Source organism: Sus scrofa, chromosome 5 (genome assembly GCF_054392235.1).
Source record: "Sus scrofa isolate SSC_HxYL_T2T_F1_AM1 chromosome 5, Sscrofa_HxYL_maternal_Yorkshire_Landrace_v2.0, whole genome shotgun sequence".
NCBI classification, from domain to species: Eukaryota; Metazoa; Chordata; class Mammalia; order Artiodactyla; family Suidae; genus Sus; species Sus scrofa.
In genome coordinates this window covers 67,173,273-67,196,796 of record NC_139387.1, presented here as the reverse complement: position 1 = coordinate 67,196,796, position 23,524 = coordinate 67,173,273, and the positions used below count along the sequence as shown (strand labels likewise).

The following is a 23,524-nucleotide window of genomic DNA, read 5'->3' as shown; positions in this document are numbered from 1 at the left end:
TGTAACCTAGGCCACAGTTGCAACCTAAACTGCAGCTGTGACAATGATGGATCCTTTAACCCACTGTGCTGGACTAGGGATTGAACCTGCATCCTGGTGCTGCAGAGACACTGCCAATCCTGTGGTGCCACAACAGGAACTCCCGAGATCAGTTCTTTCAGTCCCCGCTTTCTCATCTGTAACAGGTTGATAATAGCAGTGCCTATACCACATCCATATGAGGAGGAAACAGTGTAACTCGCAGAATGAGTTTACTCTGCCTGGTGCAGAGTGATCCCTCAAAAAATTATACTGTGGGGTTTGTTTTTTGTTTTTGTTTTTTTTTTTTCTTTTAATATGGAGGTGGAAGACATGCTTAGTCTAACCACCAACAATTAAAGGAAACCCAGCATTCCAAGCTGGAACTCTGAAAATATTTTCCCATAGAAACACTGTTCTACACTCTGATCGTATTCTTTAGCACTGTTTTCACGCCTTAAGATCCCAAGGTTTTGGTGCTTCAGCTTAACCTCACAGGCTAAATGGGTTCTCCAGGTCTGGCCTGGCCAAACTGACCACCATGAAGAAAATTACCGCAAGAGAGAAATGTAAGTTCTAAATAAGTCCCTTATAAATGAACTTCTGAAATAGAACCCACCATATATATTTGCCTTTTCTTTTTCTCCTTTTTTTTTTTCTTTTGGTCTCTTTAGGGCCACACCCATGGCATGTGGAGGTTCCCAGGCTAGGGGAGCTGTAGCTGCCGGCCTACACCACAGCCACAGCAGTGCCAGATCCAAGCTGCATCTGAGACCTACACCACAGCTCACGGCACCGCCAGATCCTTAACCCACTGAGCCAGGCCTGGGATTGAACCTGCCACCACATGGTTCCTAGTCAGATTCATTTCTGCTGCGCCACGGTGGGAACTCTTAACCATATACATAGTTATATATAGTTATACATATAGTTTTACATATATATACACACACACACACACACACACAGCTATACCTGCAGCATATGAAAGTTCCTGGACTAGGGATCAAATCTAAGCTGCAGCTGCAGCAACACCAGATCCTTAACCCACTGCACCAGACCAGGGATCAAACTGTGCCACCACAGGGACCATGCCAGATTCTTAACCCACTTCGCCAAAGCAGGAACTCTAAAGTGTAAGGTCATGGTGAATTGAATGTTGTGAAGGAAGAGACCTTGGAGGCTATAACTGTATTAGGCTAATGAGGGTGGATAGTCTACCAACCTGATCTCTCTGAGCAAGAACCTTAGAAATGAAGCCAGACAGCAGAAATGCTCAGGAGCCAAGGATGGGAAGCAACATTATGTTGTGAAGAAAACCAGGTAGACTTTGGGGTGGGGGTTATGGGGGGTGGATAATGTGAGGTCACATCAAATACCTGGGTATGCAGAGGCTGGGAAAACGTCTTGGAAAGGAGCCTTGAAAATGGAAAACAGGGCCTTGAGAGCAATGCCAGAGGGTTAGATCCATACTTGTTAGTGAGGAGCCTATGAAAAAAGACAGGTTTTAACCAAAAACTTATCGGGGTATATCTGGGAGCCAAACAGAAAAAAGAATAACTAGACTTATCATTTGAAAATGAAATGGGGAGTTCCCGTCGTAGTGCAGTGGTTAGCGAATCTAACTAGGAACCATGACGTTGTGGGTTCCATCCCTGGCCTTGCTCAGTGGGTTAAGGATCCAGCGTTGCTGTGAGCTGTGGTGTAGGTTGTAGATGTGGCTCGGATCTCACGTTGCTGTGGCTCTGGCGCAGGCTGGTGGCTACAGCTCCAGTTGGACCCCTAGCCTGGGAATCTCCATATGCCACGGGAGCGGCCCTAGAAAAGGTAAAAAAAAAAAAAAAAAAAGAAAGAAAAAAGAAAAAGAAAGAAAATGAAATGGAATGGCCAGAAGAAATATAAAAAACTATAGCTCCAAGGCTAAGAGCCTAGAAGAGATGGATTTGGGGCCTTCCTGTGGAAATGCTTGTAAGGTCTGAATACCACCACCACCAGCCCTGCGGCTCAGCTGAGAACTTTCTGGCTGTAACTGTGAGACACTCGGGACTCTTCACTCTAGCAAGTTCACATAAAGCTGACCTTCTGGGTGCACAGGGCTCAACAATAGAGATAGATATTGCAGACATAGAGACCATGGGGAAAGGAACTGGGCTTTGTGGAGGCAGAGCCTCTTTTGCTCATGGACTAACAAAAGCCAGGAATGAACAACCTGAGAAAGACCTGGGTCTCCCTGGATAGTGCTAGGGCCCCTCTCAACCCTATTGGTGCACCAGGCCTCCCACACACCTGCTGTGCCTTCAACCACCCATGGACCCTAAAATGGCACCAAGATCTTCAGGGACATTGAAGCGCAGCCAGCAAACAGGGAATCTCAGGGATGGAGCGTATATTCCTGACTGTTGCATCCCTGATGGCAGCCGTCCAGCCTCTGTTTGAACACCTTCACTGATGGAAACTCACTTCTCATGGCCCTGTTTCTTTACCAAATGTCTGTCATTGTGACAGATTCTCTCCAAACAGCCAGGTCAAATCTGCTCCCTGGTGACTTCTAGCCACTGGCCCTCACTCTGCTCTCTGAATCCAATCCATCCTTCCCAAGAGAATCCATTGCATTCCCCCCCTAAATCTTCTCTCTTCAAGGATAAAGAGTCCACATTACACAAGCTTCCTAACCAAGTCAGTGATCATTTCCTGGTGGCCGAGTATATACAAAGCGCCACACTCTTGTTAAGTGGGATCCTAAAGTGGTTACAGTATCTCCTTGTTCTTCAGGCAAACACGGTGAAGACAGAGGCATGGACGCTGGACTCTAATACAAAGAAGACTGATAAGTACTGTGGTCAATGCTCTAAACTTGCTCTGGTGTAGCTAAGGGGAGAGATTAGACCAAGCTGGAGGCGGGGGCGGGGGGGGGGGGGAATCTGGAAAGGCTTCTAAGAAGAGGTGGGATTTGAGTTGACGTTCAAAAGATTCTGGTGAGGAGGGAGGCAAGTGGCAAGTGGAGAGACCACAGAATATGGGCTTGAAGACCTTGGGTCTTAACTTCCTATTTGACCTTGAGCTCATTTTTGTAAACTTGTGATGTCTCTAATTTTGCAAACAGTGAAAACAGGTACAAAGATGAGCCTTAGCCTTCCTTGGTTCACAGAGTCTATCCACACTGCTGTTTATGATCTGATTCTAAACTATTCCCACACCACACAGTATTAAGGGTTATGATTCAGAGACTTTTTCTGGGATTTTTTTTTTTTTTTTGAGGGCCGCACCCACAGCATATGGAGGTTCCCAGGCTAGGGGTCTAATTGGAGCTGTAGCCACCAGCCTACACCAGAGCCACAGCAACTCGGAATCCAAGCCACATCTGCGACCTACACCACAGCTCACAGCAACACCAGATCCTTAACGCACTGAGCGAGGCCAGGGATCAAACCCGCAACCTTATGGTTCCTAAGATTCATTTCCACTGTGCCATAATGGGAACTCCTGGGATAATTCTTTTAATTACACCTCACGGAGAAAAAATGTTTATAAATTTATGAAAAGTTATAAACTTATAAAACTTAGAAGCTGATACAGAAGGAACTAGGTTTTTTAAAAATGTTTCCCTCCAAATGAGAGGATTATCAGCTAAGCAAATCTGCTACATGTGAGTTAAAATGGAAAAAATGATAAATTATATTTAATGTGCAAGTATGATAAAGATACTCATGACTGAAAAGTTATTCATATGGTGTCCGGTGACCAGTTGCAGAGGGGAAAGTCTTTTTGTCAAGAGTCCAAAGATAAGATTAAAAGTCTCTGATTTGAGGAGTTCCCGTCGTGGTGCAGTGGTTAACGAATCCAACTAGGAACCATGAGGTTGCGGGTTCGGTCCCTGCCCTTGCTCAGTGGGTTAATGATCCGGCGTTGCCGTGAGCTGTGGTGTAGGTTGCAGACGCGGCTCGGATCCCGCGTTGCTGTGGCTCTGGCGTAGGCTGGTGGCTACAGCTCCGATTGGACCCCTAGCCTGGGAACCTCCATATGCCATGGGAGCAGCCCAAGAAATAGCAACAACAACAAAAACAACAACAAAAATAAATTAAAAAAAAAAAGTCTCTGATTTGAAATCAGAATCAGTCTGCCACTGTGCTAGAGAATTTTGACATAACCCTTTGAAGGACAATTCCCTAGGATGAGGTTACAAATAGCAGGTCTTGCCATCTTAATGTTTTGGAAAGAGCCAAGGATGTGAACTTTCATGTTAGCCAAAACGATTCGTGCCCCTGTCGCATTCTCAATGCTGAATTGCATTTCTCCTTCTTTGCCAGCAACTCCTCCTATCATCCTTTACAGGTGGTCTCCCTTTAAGGGCCTAACATCTGTAACTTCCAAAGACTCTAGGAAGATGATCTTGAGCAAATTTTGAATGAGGGCCCTGAATGCACTTATCTCTAATATCCAGGGATAGAGATATCAAAGGGTATGAGCCTGAACCTTTCAGTTTAGGCAGGAGTCCAAAAGTGTTCTGAAGCCCCTTCCATGTCAAGGGAGTGGTGTGTGTGTTCGGGGCAGGGGGTGGGGGAGGGGAGGAACATCATGCCTTCAATATTCTGTCCATCACACTGATAGAGCCCCCAGAACCATTCGGATCATGCCACTTTGGGAAACTGACAATGCCCTTCTTTGAATGGTGTTGATGCCACCACCATTGCCATCACCAGCAGCAGCAACAACATTTCTTTGGCAATTACTATGAGCCAGACTCCTTCAGAAGCACATTTCATATTTATATTGACATCCCACTGACTCCTTATAACAGCCCTAAGAGAGAGGCACACATTTTATTATTCCTATTTCACAGCTGAGAAAGCAGAGGCACAGAGAGATTAGATAACTTATCCAAGTTCATAGAGCTAGTCTTATGGCAGAGCTGGGATTTGAATTCCTACAGTGTGGCTTCCTGCTTCGCTGCTATAATAAAAGAAAAAAACACAAGGGCAGAACTGAACCCAGCTCTGCAGGCATGTCCTGCCTCCCTGGGACAAGAGTGCCAGGGCACTATAGCCTCTCTTCCACCCTAGTAATTCACATGAGATTTCTTGGAAGCCATACCACCTCATTAGCAATTCACATCAAGCTGGCAGTCACCCCAAAGCCCTAAAACGATTTTGACATGAACCTCTCTTAAGCCAGGTGCTGTTGATTAATTAATCCTAAATATTGGGCTTCTCATTAAGCCCCACTACATTCTAGGTTTGGGCTCATAGTTTCACCCTACGACTTTTTTTTTTTTCCTTTTTAGAGCCACACCCACAGCATATGGAAATTCCCAGGCTAGGGGCCGAATCAGAACTGCAGCTAGAGGCCTACACCACAGCCATAGCAATATGAGATTAGAGCCGCATCTGCAACCTGCACCAAAGCTTGCACTAATACCAGATCCTTACCCACTGAGCGAGGCCAGGAATTGAATCTGCATCCTCAGGGACACAAAATAGGGTTCTTAACCCTCTGAGCCACAGTGAGAAACCTAATTTTAAAACATAATATGTGGAGTTCCCGTCGTGGCGCAGTGGTTAATGAATCCGACTAGGAACCATGAGGTTGCGGGTTCGGTCCCTGCCCTTGCTCAGTGGGTTAATGATCCGGCGTTGCCGCGAGCTGTGGTGTAGGTTGCAGACGTGGCTCGGATCCTACGTTGCTGTGGCTCTTGCGTAGGCCGGTGGCTACAGCTCCGATTCGACCCCCAGCCTGGGAACCTCCATATGCCGCGGGAGCGGCCCAAGAAATACCAAAAAAGCAAAAAAAAAAAAAAAAAGTTTATAAAAAAAAAAAAAACAAACATAATATGTTACCCAATGTAAACTCTCCCAGCTTAGTGATAGCATAACTAACAGCTAACAGTTACTGGAGCACTGTCTTTGTGCCAGGCACCCTGCTAAGTGTTTTTCATGTAGTACCTTACATAGTTGTTTAGTCTTTACATCGACTCCGTTGTTACTGTTGTTGTTTTTATTATTAGTCAAGCACATAGGACATCAAGGCCAGTGAAGTTAAGAAACTTGCTCAAGGTCCAATTAGAAAGCAACAAACCCAACGTTCATATCTTGGACTGTCTGAGCCTGGGGCTTGAACTCTTATCCATTCAAAAGTTCTTCCATCTCTTTGTATCATCCATGTATGCGCCCTTATGTAAGTCAATCATGAAAAATGACAAGCAGAATCAAGGATAGAACCCAGAGGTAAATTACATCCTTCTGCGCATACATGAACCAATTTCTCAGGGAATCAGTTTCTGAAACAAGTAGAGATTGAAGCATTTTTTTTATATAATATTGAAGGCTAGGGAAGTTGAGCGATTTGTGCAAGCTCACACACCTGGGAAAGAAAGGCAATGGAAAAATAAACCATCCAGAGAGGTCAGGACCTTCATTCCATCAACACACACTTTGAATATGAAGGAAAAACTGTCTGAAAAGTTTTGCAATTACACTGTTGTCTAAACTGTAATTCTTCAACTCGTTCACATGCAGTTCATGAGATCTTTACCAGAAACCTTGCTGGAGTGAATGGGCACATCATCAAGGACATCCCCTGACTCGGGTAATAGGATTAGATTGTCCCAACCAACTCCCAGTGAACACATGGAACTCCCCACTCAAAAGGCTCATAAATCATCTGTTTGATAATAAAGCGCAGGATTTTGCAGAGAATAACATCTCTGCGAGGTTTTTCAAGGCCTGACAACTGTGCAAGTCATCAGGTATCACCCAACAGTGTGACTGAGTCTGGTCAAGAAATCGAGAGATGAGGGGTTGGAGCAAGGAGTAGCGACTGTATTCAGAAAGTCAGCAGATGGAGAAGATGATGGACTAGTGTCCCAAAGAACCACTTTACCGAGTTAGAATTCAGCCTGCTTTTGTACTATAAAAGGGGAGAGGGATGTGTGGCTGGTTGTTGCAAACTTAGTGCCAGGATCCTTTCTTCTTACAGCTGTCCATGTAGGTCTAGTCACAACAAAGTGGCTACTCCTTACTCCAACACCCCATCTCTCTCTGAATTTACTGACCTGGATCAGTAACACCATTCTTATAAACCCCCAACAAGACAAATGTTATTCTCTGTTCTGCAACTTTTGTATCTCCATATTAATGGGAAAGTCTTATACCTTTAAAGAGCCTTGAGAACGGGCTACTTTGTATATTTCAGGCTGTAGGCATCATTCTTTTACAGAGCAACAGAGCCAGCATGACTAAGCACAGGCCACAGAGCACAAGGTTAGAGCTAAAGGAATGGATCCAGTATGGAATCAGATTTTTTTCTTCTCTGTTACAACGGTGGTTCTGTGTCTCCCTACCCTGAATCTGATATTTACTTAAAGCTGCTCAACACACCTCTGTCATCTCCTCTTTTATCTAAAGCTCCAACATCTCTGTGTCATTTCCAGCTGAGACTGTTTTCCTTGGTAGAGAAGACGGAAGTCAAATTGAATCAAAGCGGTTCTGTTTTCTTTCCGCCTTCTGTTGTTGTAACTGAATCTGAAAAATCCCTTCTTTTGTTATTAACATTTTCAAGAACCCCAGCTCAGTCTGACAGTCACTCCATTCCAGACCTATTTCATTTTTGTGTATTTGCTTTTTGTCATGGTCATTGGCAAAGACTGTCCTTGACCAAACTTTAGTCAGACTCCTCTAAACTCAGCTAGGTCCCTTCCTCCTTGGCATATTATCCAAGAGCCCAGTTTTACCAAGACTCCTGCTAAGTCAGTTTAGCCGGAACCTCCTACCCTTGTTATCTGATATCAAGATATCTTGATACTTTTGATATCAAATTCTTCATCCCCGATCATTTTCCAGGTAATGTCTGGTCACCATGATTTGCCTTCAGCAAGAATCCTATCAGGTCAGCAGTTCTCAAAGTGGCTCAGCCGGTTAAGAATCCGCCTAGTGTCCGTGGCCTCGCTTAGTGTGTTAAGGATCCGTCATTGCCACAAGCTGCAGCATAGGTTGCACATGTGGCTTAGATCTGGTGTTGCTGTGGCTGTAGTGGAAGTTGGCAGCTGCATCTCCAATTCAACCCCTAGCCGAGGAACTTCCATATACCACATGTGCAGCCCTAAAAAGAAAAAAAAGAATAAAGAATCCTATCAGATCTGTTTAGCCAGAATCCCCACTTACCCCTAATGCTTCCTTAGTAATTTTTCATCCATTAGACCCCCCATCCTGCTCCTTGGTTATGAATTCCCACTTTTCCTCACTGTATTCACAGCTAAGCCAAGTCTCTGCAAAGCCGCTTTGCAATAATCCCTATATGTATCACAATAGTCCTGATTGCAACCATGCCTTAGTGTTTTAATAAATGACAGAATTTTTTTTTCTGTAACACCTCCTTTGGACATCTCCTATATATGTATTTTTAAGCCCAAGAACATCCTTTTATCCTCAAAATCAAGTGTCTTTCTTTTACTTCCTTCTTCAGATCACTCTCTTCTAAACCCCCATTTAGTAAGAGGCAGAATCAGTATTCAAAGCCAAACTTCCTTTGGAGCCTGAGCCTTTAACTACTATGCTATATTATACCTATGATGGGCAAATGTGTTAATAACAACCACTAATAGAGCCTTGAAATCTCTACCCACCTGCCTCTCGACCAATTAAGCAGACAGTCAAAGCCTGAAAGGACCATGAGAGCCAGAGAATTAAAATAATTTAATCAATATTCGGAGATGATTTCTTTAAACGTAAAATCATGACTCTGTCAAAGTTAAACAAAGCCAGACACTAGTTAAAGTTGTAAGGACAGATTCTAATCAGTAATATCCTAGTGCTATGAAGAAAAACATCCAGTGTGGACTGAATTTGGATTTGTGCCCTTTGAAGGAAGGAGGGAATAGGGAGGAGGTTGAGCAGGGCCTCAGTGGAGTCAGGGAAGTGATAAATTACAAAAAGCAGGAAGGGGAGCTTGGTTTGCATGACACCATCTGGGTTTGTTGGGCTTTTCTCCTCCTATGGAGACTGGGAAACAAGAGACCCTACATTCAAGAACTGGCTGGAATAGCCTATGTTGTCAGTAAACTATGTTGCAGTACACTATGGAGTAAATTATGTTGGCAGCCTTGAGTTTTCTCAGGCAGACACTTTAAGCAGGGAGGGTAGGGTTTTCCTAGGGATATAGCCATGAACTGTTAGAAATTATGTTAGGGAGTTCCCGTCGTGGCACAGTGGTTAACGAATCCAAATAGGAACCATGAGGTTGCGGGTTCGATCCCTGGCCTTGCTCAGTGGGTTAAGGATCCGGCGTTGCCGTGAGCTGTGGTGTAGGTTGCAGACGCAGCTTGGATCCCGTGTTGCTCTGGCTCTGGCGTAGGCCGGTGGCACAGCTCCAATTCAACCCCTAGCCTGGGAACCTCCATATGCCGTGGGAGCAGCCCAAGAAATGGCAAAAAGACAAAAAAGAAAAAAAAAAGAAATTATGTTAGTATTTTGTTCAAGTCTTTAAAGGACAGGTTGAGCCTAGTCAAGGAAGGGCTCAGAGGAGCCTGGCTAGAGTTTGATCGAGGAGAGACTCTTCGTCTACTCTCAGATGATGTAAGGAATCAGTGTCAAACATTTTATTCAACTCATTAATTAATAGCAGAAACAGAAAAATATTACAACCAGCTCAAAGGAGAAAAACTACTGCACATTTGTAGTCAGATAAGAAATGCTGAAATGTTTTACAAATAGGGAAAAAACTGGAAAAACTAGTCCGTACACACAGGACAATAAACAGTTGAATTTCACAAGAGACAATTTCCATTTTTGTGGAAGGAATTACTGGCTTTACTATCAGCTTCTTATCATTCAATGTCTGCCTATAAAGACTTGTAAAATAGCCCAATCAAAACTGGCAAAGGTGCATGTTTCTATAAAATCAAGTAAATTCCCAAAGTTCCAGGATTTCATCGAAAAGATACCCAATAATCTCTTTTGCCCATTTCAAAATATTCTAGTTTTCCCTCATCAAGGTCTAGCAGCAATAAAAGTGAGCCCAGAAAATCAAAAGGATGAAGAACATTAATAATTATAGATATATCGGAGAGTTCCTGTTGTGGCTCAGCGGTAATGAACCCAACTAGTATCCATGAGGACACAGGTTCGATCCCTGGCCTCACTCAGGGGGTTAAGGATCCAGCGTTGCCGAGAGCTATGATGTAGGTTGCAGATGCGGCTCAGATCCTATGTTGCTGTGGTGGTGGCGTAGGTTGGCAGCTACAGCTCTGATTCAACCTCTAACCTGGGAACCTCCATATGCCATGGGTGCATCCTCAAAATAACTAATAATAATAATAATAATCAGGGATACATCTATATAGATTAAGAAGATGGTCAGGTTTAATGGTTAGGTTCCCAGACTCTGAAGACTGATTGATTACCTGGGCTCCCTCAAATCCCACAACTTTGATTTTGTTATTTTGGGTAATTTTACTTAACCCCAGTGCCTCAACTTCATCTGTAAGATGGGCATAACAATAAGCATATACTATATAATTGCATTAATAAATGGTAAAGATTCAGTAAAATTATAACTATTATTGTTATGCCTCTTTGGAGTCTGTGGCCATGAAAGCATGTCTATCTGTACTCTAAAAGGTAATGCCTGACTAGCTCCAAAATTCTATTTTTTTAGGGCCATGCCCAAGGCATATGGAAGTTTCCAGGCTAGGGGTCGAATCCGAGCTGCAGCTGCTGACCTACACCTCAGCCACAGCAATGCCAGATCCTTAACCCATGAGTGCGGCCAGGAATCAAACTCACATCCTCATGGATGCTAGTGCAGTTTGTTACTGCTGAGCCACAACAGGAACTCCCGGAATTCTGCCTTAATTATTACAAATTCCACAATAAGATGAACATTTCTTCCTTCTCCCAAGGCTCACAATGCTTCTAGCCCACTAACAAGTTCCTCACTACCAAGTGTAAGATTCAAGTGTAAAAAACATTCATCACCACTGCTACCTTAAGAGATGAAATAAACATCAAGATTCTCTTTGTTTATCAGGAGTGTTTATCAGAAATCAAAGTAGTTTCCATTTCCTATTACAATTACAGCCTTCCTATGTGCCAATATGATCTCTGTACCTGGGTCAGCTATAACAACCCTCAGCAGCATCACTTCAATGCCTTCTGCAAGACAAGGATGCCCACTCTTGCCACTTTTATCCAGCATAATTAATACTCAAAGTCTTGACCAGAGCAATTAGGCAAGAAAAAGAAACAAAGTCGTTCAAAGAAGAAGGCCTTCATTAGAGAGAAAGAGAGAATCTTTTCAGACTTAGAAAGAAGAAAAAAAAAAAAGAAAAATCTTGGGAGTTTCCATTGTGGCTCAGCAGAAACAAATCTGACCAGGAACAAAGACGTTGTGGGTTCGATCCCTGGCTTTGCTCAGTGGATTAAGGATCCAGAACTGTGGTATAGGTTGCAGACACAGCTTGGATCCTGCATTGCTGTGGCTGTGGTGTAGGCTGGCAGCTATAGCTCCGATTAGACCTCTAGCCTGAGAGACTCCAGATGTCTCAGGTGTGGCCTTAAAAAGCCAAAAGGAAAAAAAAGAAAAGAAAATCTTGCCATTTGCAACAACATGGATGTAACTAAAGGCATTCTATTAACTGAAATAAGCCAAAGGTAAATACTGCATGATATTTCTTATATATGAAATCTTAAAAAAAAAAAAATTAAGTCAAGCTCATAGAAACAGAGATTATAATGGTGGTGGCCAGGGGTTGGTGGTGAGCAGGGACAGGCTAGTAAAAGGCTACAAACTTTCAGTTATAAGATGAATAGGTGCTAAGGCTCTAATATATAACATGGTGACTATAGATGATAATACTGCATTGTCTAGTCAAAATTTGCAAAGAGAGGAAGTTCCCACTGTGGCTCAGCTGTAACAAACCCAACTAGTGTCCATGAGGATTCGGGTTCCATCCCTGGCCTCACTCAGTGGGTTAAGGATCTGGTGTTGTTGTGAGCTGTGGTGTAGATCACAGATGTGGCTCGGATCCCATGTTGCTGTGGCTGTGGTATAGGCTGGCAACTCTAGCTCTGATTCGACCCCTAGCCTGGGAACTTCCATATGCCATGGGTGCAGCCCTAAAAAGCAAAAAAAAAAAAAAAAAAAAAAAAAAATTGCTAAGAGAGTAAAACCTGAGTATCCTCACCAGTAAGTAAGTAAATAATTAAATGATCTGTGTTCATTTAATTATTTAATAATGTGTCCATATATCAAATCATCATGTACACTTTGAGTCTATTTGTTGATTTACCTTAATACAGAAGAGGGTGGGAAAAATAAATTTATAGAAAAGTGATGAGATAAAGGAAGAGGGCTTTAGGTTTTCAGGGTGACAAACTGTGGGAAGGTAAATACATGGGGGAAACAAATAGAAGACTCAGGTTATTTTAGTTTGTTGTGTAGATTCCTCTGGTGTCAGATCTAGGCTAATGAGAATCTAGAGTTGTCTCAGTGATTAAGACTCCTCCTTCTTTTTTGGTTGAGGCAGAAAGCAGAGAGTTTTTCTTGTATAGGCTTCATCTTAATTGCCTTCAGTTCAAAATATCCCTATGCCAAAGTTGCATGTTTTAGGGTAGCAGACTCTGAAACCTTTCACAGGTGTGCTTCCTAACAAATGGTGCTCCTTCTCTCAAGTTTTTCATTTGAAATATTCTTTTGCTGCTGGACGTCATCTCTGATTCCATTTCCTCCAGTTTCTTATGTTGAAATTGAAATAAGGATCAGAGTCATGTGGTATTTATTCTAAAATCTGCTCATCTGGCCTCTCAAGCTTTACTTGGTTATTATAAGATGGGGAAAACCCCCAGTTTTCCTGAGGATGAGCATTTTATCCATACATTCAAACACTTAGGGATTTTTCCTGAGATATATTCCTGGTAATAATTTAAATAAATTCAGGAATCCAAGATTAAGGCCAATCAAAAGTAAATATAACAATTTCAAAAATATCCACACCAATAATTCAACTCATGGGAATCACTCCTCAGAAAACAACCCAAAATATGAGCAAAGATGATAAAACTATATTCTGCAGTGTTATTTACAATAGTAAGCTCTTGAAAACCAACAAAACATTTTTAAAATAATAGCCTGGTTAAATAGTTTCAGTGCTTCCATTCAGTAGACTTAGGCAGCCATTAAAAATTTATTTACAGTCAGAAAGAGAAAGACAAATACCACAGGACATCATTTATATGTGGAATCTAAAGTATGGCACAAACGAACCCATCTACAGAATGGATACAGACTCACAGACACACAGAACAGACTTGCGGGTTGCCGAGGGGGATGGGGGGAGGGGAGGGAGTGGGATGGACTGGGAGTCTGGGGTGAGTAAAGGCAAGCTATCACACTTAGAACAGATAAGCAGCGAGGTCCTACTGCACAGCACCAGGAACTATGTCTAATCTCCTGGGATAGACCATGATGGAAGATAATAAAAGGAATGAAAATGTATGTATGACTGGGTCACTTGCGCTGTAGAGCAGAAATTGGTAGCACACTGTAAATCAACTATAATAACTATATATATATATGTATAAACCTTCTATTTACAAAGTATGTTTGTATGGAGATATATTTATTACAGATGTTAAATGGAAAAAGCAAATTACAAAACTCTAATAACATCTTCACTACATAAAACCCGGTACAGTGTGTTTGTTTCGGGGAGCCATCTAGTTGAAAGAAACACTCAAATCAGCTTAACCAAAAACAAACAAACAAGGGCACAGGAGTCTCTCAGACTCCCGGTGACAAGCGGAGAGCCCTGAGGAACTAGGACAGTACTGCTTCCTGCCTTCTGGGATCCCATGCTCTCCAACTCTCTCTTGATGCATTCCTGCATCACTTTATCTGCCACCAGATTTTTCTCCTCTGCTGAATGGAACCCAGACATGACCTCCCAGCAGAAGCAGGCTAGAATCTCTGTAAACGCTGTGCCGAATTTCTGGCATGTAGAACTGGATTGGGTAAGCAAGTCCACTTTCTTGTCTGATTGGATGTGGTTAAATAACAAAAATTCAACCAAGCACATGTAAAAGACCTAATTGGCTTTATGGAACAATTCATGAATCAGGCAGCATCCCATCTAGCAAGTGGAGAAGACCTGCGCGGGAGAGCACGCCATCGTCATGGTCTCCAAGAGTCAACCCGTTAGAATCAAAGAAGTCACAGAAAGACCTCTTGGAAGAAGTCACCTTCAAGGTGGCTTGCACATTGACCTTATGTCACTGAGTCACAACCTCCCCAGAAGGGTTAACCCAGGTACAACAGCAGGTACCAGCTACAGCACAAACACCTCCTGGCTCCACTGAGCTATCGGGAGCCATCCTATTATTAAGAACAATGTTGCCCCAGAGAGTCTAAGGATCTTGTTGGACAGCTGTTGTCTTAGCAAAGGAACCTGAAATACCCTCAAAAGTTGAGGAGAGGTTTCTGATCATATTCTTACTCACATTTACTCCCACCCAGGGAATCACATCCTTGCCAAAGAAGGGAACCCTGAGCCATGAATGCCTCTTGGTAGGTCCTTTCTAACTCGACCATGTAACTCTGGGATGTTTTCGTTTGCTTGTAAACAGGGGTACAGTCAGGTAACCTAAGAGGCATTGCCTAACTGTGTCCCAGCCATCTAAATAAAGGCCCACGCAGAAGGAAAACCACCACCAACAAAGACAAGCCCTGTCCAGGCACAGACCATTATCACTAGGATACTACCGTTACTAGGTTCTTTCACAGGGATTGCTGCTTTTACCCATCAAGCCAGGGGTCAGTCAGGTTTCCAGTGCATATTGGAAGAGCATCTTCTAGCTTGAGATGAAGAGTCCTCCTAAGTGCCTTGCAAAGACGGGAGATGCTGGTGAGATCTCTTAGTGAGTGGAGGAAGATCTGAGCTAGATAATCATGGGAATGTGAAATGCGCATGTACCAAGATTGACATAAGTATTTGTGTCTAATTGGGCACATATGGTTACACTCGAAGAAAGGTAAAACCAAGGCACATGTTGTTCTGGACGGAAAAGTTGAACTCAGTGAAAGATCTGCGGGGGGTGGAATGCAATGAGTATAGTTTTCAATGACCTTGAGAATAGAAGAGAAATTGGTCACAGAGAGGACCAGAGGTCCCCAGCATCATGAATAGATTAGAATCTTCGAAGACAAATCCAGTGATCTTAAATGTTACCCTCCCCCCACCCCCACCCCAGCAATGGTCTGGGAGATCCAGATGGGTGGTTATCTCTTCAGGCCAATGTCAGAGTAAAGGTTAGAAAGAGAAAAGGGAACATTTTCATGTTTAGCTCAAGCACAAAGCTTCAATCTGGCATCTTAGGTGGAAGCAGTCTTCCTTGACATCAGCTGCATCTCCTTCTCACCAATATGATTCCAAGATCTCCAAGACCACATGTCAGATGGGGCCTTCTTTAGCTATGAGATGGGCACCCAAGGCTCCATGACTTCTTATTTTGCAGCAGTGTCAGTGGTAAGAAGCAGCTGGTAATCTCCCTGCTACCAGGTTCAAGGGCTGTTTTTTCTCTGATGGGGTTTCCAGAATACCTAAGCACCAGGCTCCAAACTGTGACCAGCAGGATTTTTTGAATTGGAGTCTTGTAAACTTTCTTTAACCACTGATGATAGGCTTGAGCATAGACATTAAAGACTTAGCAGTAGCTGGTCATGTTAGTGTGGGATTCAAAGGGATCAGCAGAAAGCTGTATGCCAATGGACACTGATCGACCGGTGACTCTCTGATATGGAGTGAGTTTATGTTTCCCAAAAGGGATACTGCAAAGGGTCTGCAAGGCCAGAGGCAACACCTGAGGCCAAAGGAGTCCAGCAGTTTCAGGGAGTATAGAGATTTTAAGTTTGAGGATGCTATTAGCTCTCTCAACCCTGCCTGAGGATTGAGAGTGACAGGACAGGGATAATTCCAAGAGATTTATGAGGACTTGTGAGAGTCCATCTCATTTACCCAGAGAAGTGTGTGTCTTGATCACTGGATATTATGGAAGGTGGGAAATATGTTTTCTAAGAGTGCCTTTGCCACTATGAGGGCATCAGGCTTATGGCAGGGGAGGCTTCAACCCATCCTGGAAATATATGTACAATAACAAGAACATATTGATAACCCATGCAGGGTGGCAAGTGATTCAAGTCCTGCTGCAGGGGCTCGAAGGGTCCAGAGGGAGGAAATCTCAGGTCTCTGGGAATAGTTTTTCCAGTATTATGGACCTGACAGATCAGACATGGATAGTAAACAGTTTTCACAATTTTATAGCAATCTCCCCCACCAATGATCATTTATAATTTGAATTATCTTTTCTTTTTTTTTGCCACCCCGAGGCACATGGAGCTCCCAGGCCAGGGATCAGATCCAAGCCAGTCTCAACCTAAGCCAAAGCAGCAGCAACACTGGATCCTTAACCCGCTGTGCCAGGCCAGGGATCAAGCCCTCATCCCAGTGCTCCCAAGATGCTGCCAATGCCATTGCGCCACAGAGGGAGCTCCTCATTGTTTTTTAACACACTGCACCACAGCAGGAACTCCTAATTTGAAACATCTTAAATGCGCCATGATGGGTGAATGAATGTAAAAACTGAAAATGGGGTTTGCCAGGGACCAGGAAGAACCAATTGGCAGTCTGGCAGCTTCAATTTACAAGATTTGTTTGCCCATCTTAACTTTGATTTAGGGGCAGAGCATTGCTGGAGGTCTTGTTACAAGGACATCAGGATGGCAAAAGTCTGGACACAAGGGATCAGTTTTTGCAGCAGCAGAATGCGCAGTATCCACATGTACCAAAACTTTCACAGATTCTGTGGTTGCTGCCTTGGGGTGAAAGACTGCTGGAGTATTGCCCTGATCCTCAGGTTCAGTCTTTTTAGTATGAGCCTCAAATTTGACAAAAGCAATTCAGAGTGTAAGAAAAGAACAGCAAGAAAATCACTTACTTGGGTTTTCTTTTCGTTTTTTTTGGAGGGGGCAATCTTCGGCATATGGAGGTTCCCAGGCAAGTAGTCAAATTAGAGTTGTAGCCACTGGCCTACACCACATCCACAGCAATGCCAGATCCAGACCACATCTGCGACCTATACCACAGCTCATGGCAACACCAGCTCCTTAACCCACTGAGTGAGGCCAGGGATCAAACCTGTGTCTTCATGGATGCTAGTCAGATTCGATTCCGGTGAGCCACGATGGGAACTTCTCTCATTGTTTTTTATTTATTTATTTTTTTTTCCTTTTTTGCCACACCTGCAGCATGTGGAAGGTCCCAGGCCAGGGATCGAACCTGCACCACACATCCGTGACCAGAGCCACAGTGGTGAAAACTCAGGAGCTTTAACCCACTAGGCCATCAGAGAACTCCATACTTATATGTTTTTGGTTGGGATCCAAGGGGACATAAGAACACTCATTTGTTCCTCTAACATTCCAAAATCATGACGACCTCAAAGGCATATCAGCTTTCAGTATAAATATTAACAATTAGCCCTTTTGATAACCAGCGTGGTCCAGTCAGGGCCAGAGCTCTGCTTGTGGGAGGTTGCCCCTTTCAGGTGGTTCAAATGGAGTAGTAACAGCATGACCAGTTTGGAAATTTCCTTTGTCACTTTTACAAGATGACCCAACAATAAGCAAAATCAGATCAGGGTAAGTCCAAGGAGGTGTCTCATAAGTGGGCATGCAGTGTCACAAAATGGGACATTAATGCCTCACAGTCATGGGCTTCACCTTTGTCAGGCAGGGGTCATCACGAGGCAGGATTGAAAACATTGCAACATCAGCAACATGGATGGACCTAGATGTTCTCATATTAAGTGAAGTAAGTCAGACAGAGAAGAGAAATACCATAGGACATCACTTATATGTGGAACCTAAAATATGAACTCATGTACGAAAAAGAAACGGACCCACACACGTAGAAAACAGACTTGCGGTTACCAATGGGAGGGATTGGGAGTTTGGGATCAGCAGATGCAAACTAACTATTATATATAGAATGGATAAACAACGAAGTCCTACTGTATAGCACAGGGAACTATATTCAATATCCTGTAATAAACCTAATGGAAAAGAATATGAAAAAGAGTGTGTGTGTGTGTGTGTATTCAGTTACATATATGTCTATTTAGCTACATATATATTCATATATATTCAGTTATATATCGTGTATATATATACGGTATGGTAGATATATATAACTCAATATATATGTGATTATATATAAAAAACACGGAATCACTTTGCTATACAGTAGAAATTAACGTGACATTGCAAATCAACTGTTCCTCAATAAAATAAATTTTAAAAATAAATAAATAGGAGTTCCCATCGTGGAGCAGTGGTTAATGAATCTGACTAGGAACTGTGAGGTTTCGGGTTCGGTCCCTGGCCTTGCTCAGGGGGTTAAGGATCTGGCGTTGCCGTGAGCTGTGGTGTAGGTTGCAGACGTGGCTCGGGTCCCACGTTGCTGTGGCTCTGGGGTAGGCCGGTGGCTGCAGCTCCGATTCGACCCCTAGCCTGGGAACCTCCATATGCCACGGGAGTGGCCCTAGAAAAAGCAAAAAGACCAAAATAAAATAAAATAAAATAAAATAAAATAAAAATAAATAAAATTCATACATCACACACAACAAAGAGCATTCCATTGTTCAAGATGTAGATTCGGTGGTGAAGGCAGAAAGAGCTCACAGGTTTGTCTGCTTGCAAAGAAATGTTGAATTAATCCAGTTAAGAAGACCCCGTCCAGGGTGTGGAGTTTATAGATGTCATTTCCTAGGGTGAGATCTGCTGAGGTTCTACTAACTTTGCAGCTATGGCTATAGCCTTAAGGCAGCTGGGAGAGGCACACGCCACTGAATCAAGTTGCACGTTGTAATAGGCCTGTGTTTATTTCCATGTTTTGTTTTGTTTTGTTTTTCTTTTTAGGGCTATACCTGCAGCATGTGGATGTTCCCCAGACTAGGGGTTGAATCTGAGCTGCAGCCACCGCCTACACCACAACCACAGCAGTGCAGGATCCAAGCCACATCTGTGACCTACACTGCAGCTCACCTCACGGCAACGCAGGATCCTTAACTCACTAAACAAGGCCAGGGATCAAACCTGCGTCCTCATACTTACTGGTCGGGTTCCTAACACGCTGAGCCACAATGGGAACTCCCTATTGCCTTGTTCTTATGTGAGCATTACCAGGGCTTGGTTATCTTTTTCATGTTTAAATAAGGAGAAAGGTTCTGAACTGTTAGGTAGCCCTAGGGCAGGTGTCTCTTAGGGTGATTTTTCAGACTTTTAAAGGGTTGCTCAGTTTACCCTCTCAGGAAAGGGACCTGGGAACTAGGAAGCAAATGGAGAAAAATTAGGAACACACTGTCTGCATAGCCAGCAAGGCCTAGAAATCCACGAAGTTGTCTCTTAGTTGTAGGCCTAGGAAATTCTTGGATTAACTTAATTCTTTCTGGAGAGAGCTGCACGTTTCAGTGCTTAGGTTATGACACAGGTAATGAGCAGCATCCAAAAATAATTGTAATTCCGTTTAGAGACTTTATGTCCTTGTTCAGCTAAGTGTTGCAGCAAATAAATGGAATCTTTCACGGGTGCCTCTTTGGTAACTGAGCACAGCAGGAGGTCATCCTCATCCTTTAAAAGGGTCGCTTTCCTGGGGAGCTGGAGGCTGCTTAGACTTTGATGGAGCACTTGGGAGAAATAAGAAGAGGCCTCAGGAGTTCCCATCGTGGCGCAGTGGTTAACGAATCTGACTAGGAACCATGAGGTTGTGGGTTTGATCCTTGGCCTCGCTCAGTGGGTTAAGGATCCGGCATTGCCGTGAGCTGTGGTGTAAGTTGCAGACGTGGCTCGGATCCCGCATTGCTGTGGCTCTGGCGTAGGCTGGCAGCTACAGCTCCAATTGGACCCCTAGCCTGGGAACCTCCATATGTCGCAGGAGCGGCCCTAGAAAAGGCAAAAAGACAAAAAAAAGAGGCCTCAGTGAACTTGGGGCATGATTCTCCAGGTATCATGTTGATTGTTTCAAGTGAAGGTGAATAAATACTGGTCTCCAGCAATGCTGACAAACAAATCCTGAACAAAATTCTATAGCACTGAACAGTACTTTTTTTTTTGGATGTGCCCATAGCACGTGGAAGTTCCCAGGCTAGGGATCCATCCCATGCCACAGCCGTGACCCGAGCTGCTGCAGCGACCATGCCAGATCCTTAACCCACTGTGCCATAAGGGAACTTCCTAAACCATTTTGAGTCTGGCAGAGCTTGTGACAAAAGGGCTTGGAATAACTGGGAAACGGAATATATACTGTCTCGTCTCATTACTAGCTTCTGTCTTGGATAAATCACTGTGCCCTGCCATCCGGTTTCTGGACTGGAGAGATGTATGGATTACAAGGTACAGGGAAGGACTAATTCCTGGGCAATTAGGTCTTTTATTATTGATGTGAGGCCTTGTATGGCTTCAGGCTTTAATGGATATTGAGGGCATTTAGGAAAAGGTTCGGTCACATCAATCTAAATTGTTATAGGCTCTGTGGTTTTTATTCTCCCAATCTCAGTCTCAGAAGTAGCCTATTGACTTTTAGGCACCTGAAATTGGGGGATCTGTGTTGGAATTCTTCTTTTATATCAAAGATGGGTTGCAAAAAAAAGCAGAAAAGATCAGGTTGAGGTTGAACAGGAAATTCTAAGAGAAGTCCCCACTAGAAGCAAAACATATTCACCCTTTTAATTTAGAAAGGAGGGTCTTTGCCTCAGAGACTAGGGCTGTGTCACATAGGAAAAAAAAAAAAAAAAAAAAAAAAAACCTTTTCATTAAAAAGTTTCGTACCAGTTAAGATAGAAATTCTCTTTGAACTTTATAAGACACACCCACTATGGAAACTATTTTTTCACTCAAAGATTTCTGAAAGTGAGATTTAAAGTAGAAAATACAGCCCTAGTATCTAACAGAATTGGGCAAGGTTTTCCATTAAAAGATTATTAATCTTTTTTTTTTTTTTCTTTTTTCCTTTTTAGGGCTGCACCTGCAGCATATGGACATTCCCAGGCTAGGGGGCACATTGGAGCTGCTGCTGCCAGCCTCCACCACAATCAGGGCCACACAGGATCCGAGACACATCTGCGACCTACACCAAAGCTTGAGTCAACACTGTGTCTTTAACCCTCCGAGTGAGGCCAGGGATCAAACCTGAATCCTCAGAGACAATGTCACGTCCTTAACCCATTGAGCCACTACAGGAACTCTGATTTTCCATTAGTTTTAATTTCCATTTGGCCTGTTTAAGAGTAGCAGTTTATCCTGGGAGGGACTCTTTGGGGGCCTCCCTTGGCAGCATTCCAGTGGATATTGAGGAATTTGCATTGGATATTTTTTCCAGTACCCCAGTTAATTACAAAGAATTTGCATTGGATATTTTTTCCAGTACCCCAGTTAATTATCAATCGTTGGGCCATGTTTATTGATGGTAGGCCCCTAGGAGGAGACCCAGGAGTTATTTGAGGTCTCTGGCTTGGAGCTGCTGCAGCTGTAAGGCCATTAGGTTGAAGGACCTTCGTTTATGCTCTTGGTTCAAAGTCCTTTCAAAGTAAGCTCTGGTCAGGCCAGTGGCTTTCCATTCTATTTTTTGCCTTTTTTATCAACCCCACTAATCTTAGGGAATAATCCATTTACAAACAGGGCATATAGAGCAGGTTAAGTGTCCTTCTCTGCTGTGTGGAATCCAGGAGGTCGTAAGAAGGGTGCTTTAAAGTCTGCCACAGATGTATCATATTTTGTCTGTATGTTTGAATAAAGTACCAATCCGTGTGAGCAGAGAAGACTCTAAAAATGGCTTTTAGGAGTTCTCATCGTGGCTCAGTGGTTAATGAATCTGACTAGAAACCATGAGGTTTCGGGTTCGATCCCTGGCCTTGCTCAGTGGGTTAACGATCCGGCGTTGCCATGAACTGTGGTGTAGGTTGCAGACAGGGCTCGGATCCCCCGTTGCTGTGGCTCTGGTGTAGGCCAGCAGCTACAGCTCCGATTCAACCCCTAGCCTGGGAACTTCCATATGCGGCAGGAGCGGCCTGAGAAATGGCAAAAAAAATAAAATAAAATAAAATAAAATAAAATGGCTTTTGAAGATCAGTTGCTATGTTTTGAGCTTTTTCTGATCATAAAAAGGACCATGTTGGAGATGGAGGAACCCAAATATCCTTGGGATCATTCATGCCTTCTGCTTCCAGCTTCCATTTTTGGGCTTCACCAGATCCTGCTGCCATACGTGCAAGCTGATAAAGAGCTGGCAGCTGGGGGTCATGCCCCATAAGGATTCTAAACTCTTCAAAACACACACACAAAAAAAACCTTTGGGGGGTCCTCCCTAAATTGAGGAAATGATTTACCTATGGCCCTTAGTTCAATCTTTGAGCGAAGAGTGAGAGATAACTGAGAAGGATCACCTGCAACCTCAGGTGGTTTTATTTTAACAAGTAACTGTTTAATAGTCTCTGCAGAGTGGAAAGGCAGTTCAGGCAGAGAATCAGGAAAATGTGAGTCTCAGGGAAAGAAGCACAGAAGGGAGAAGTGGGAGGCACATCCGTCCCATCGTCTTTTGTTTTAGGTACCTCTTGTGTGGCTCATTTTTCCTTAGCCTTCCATAATAAGGGGTTTTTTGCGGGTTTTGTTGTCTTTTCATGGCCCCACCCGAAGCATTTGGAGGTTCCCAAACTAGGGGTTGAATCAGAGCTGTAGCTGCCAGCCTACACCACAGACACAGCCACTCAGGATCTGAACCTCCAAGCCTCCGAGCCACATCTGCGTATTACACCACAGCTCATGGCAACACCAGATCCTTCACCCACTGAGCAAGGCCAGGGATCGAACCTGCAACCCCATGGATACTAGCCAGGTTCGTTAACCACTGAGTCACAACAGGAACTCTGTGGGGTTTTTTGCTTGGTTGGGGTTTTTTTGGTGGTTGTTTGTTTGTTTTTTATGGCCACACCCACGGCTTAAGTAAGTTCCCGGGCCAGGGACTGAATCCAAGTCACAGCTGCAACCTAGGCCACAGCTACAGCAACACAGGATCTTTAACCCACTGCGCCAGGCCAGGGATCAACCCACGCCTCTGCAGCAATCTGAGCTGCTGCAGCTGGGCTCTTAACCCACTGTGCCACAGCAGGAACTCCCATAACAAGCTGTTTAATGAAGCTATTTTGGAATCTTGAAGCCTTTGGGGAGCTCTGCATATCAGTTAAAATAGGTATCCCATCTGTTTATTTCATTCAGAAACCCTTCATTTCAAATGCACTTCTTAAATGAACAATCATGTCTAATCGGGACATTCCCCTACAGTCCTAGGTGGTTCTTGATAAGATTTTTTGCCGCTTTGGAATTGATACCTTCGGGGACCAGTTTTTAGACATACAATCAGCTGGCGTGCCAGAAGGTGGCGTGCTTGACGCTTCAGCACTTAAAGCTCTGC

General features: G+C 43.7%; 1 protein-coding gene across 2 annotated transcripts in view; it reads left to right on the top strand.

The window, feature by feature from the left end:
- The first annotated feature begins 400 nt into the window (after nt 1-400).
- BCL2L14 (BCL2 like 14) overlaps nt 401-23,524 on the top strand; it is a 50,761-nt gene continuing 27,637 nt past the window's right edge. Inside the window, exons 1-2 of one of the 2 annotated variants that reach the window (XM_085024609.1) lie at nt 401-587; nt 2,791-2,849. The gene's annotated coding sequence lies outside the window, so the exon portion shown is untranslated. Of the gene's footprint in view, nt 588-2,772; nt 2,850-23,524 lie in introns of both variants that reach the window. The other variant, XM_085024611.1, reaches the window with a different exon arrangement.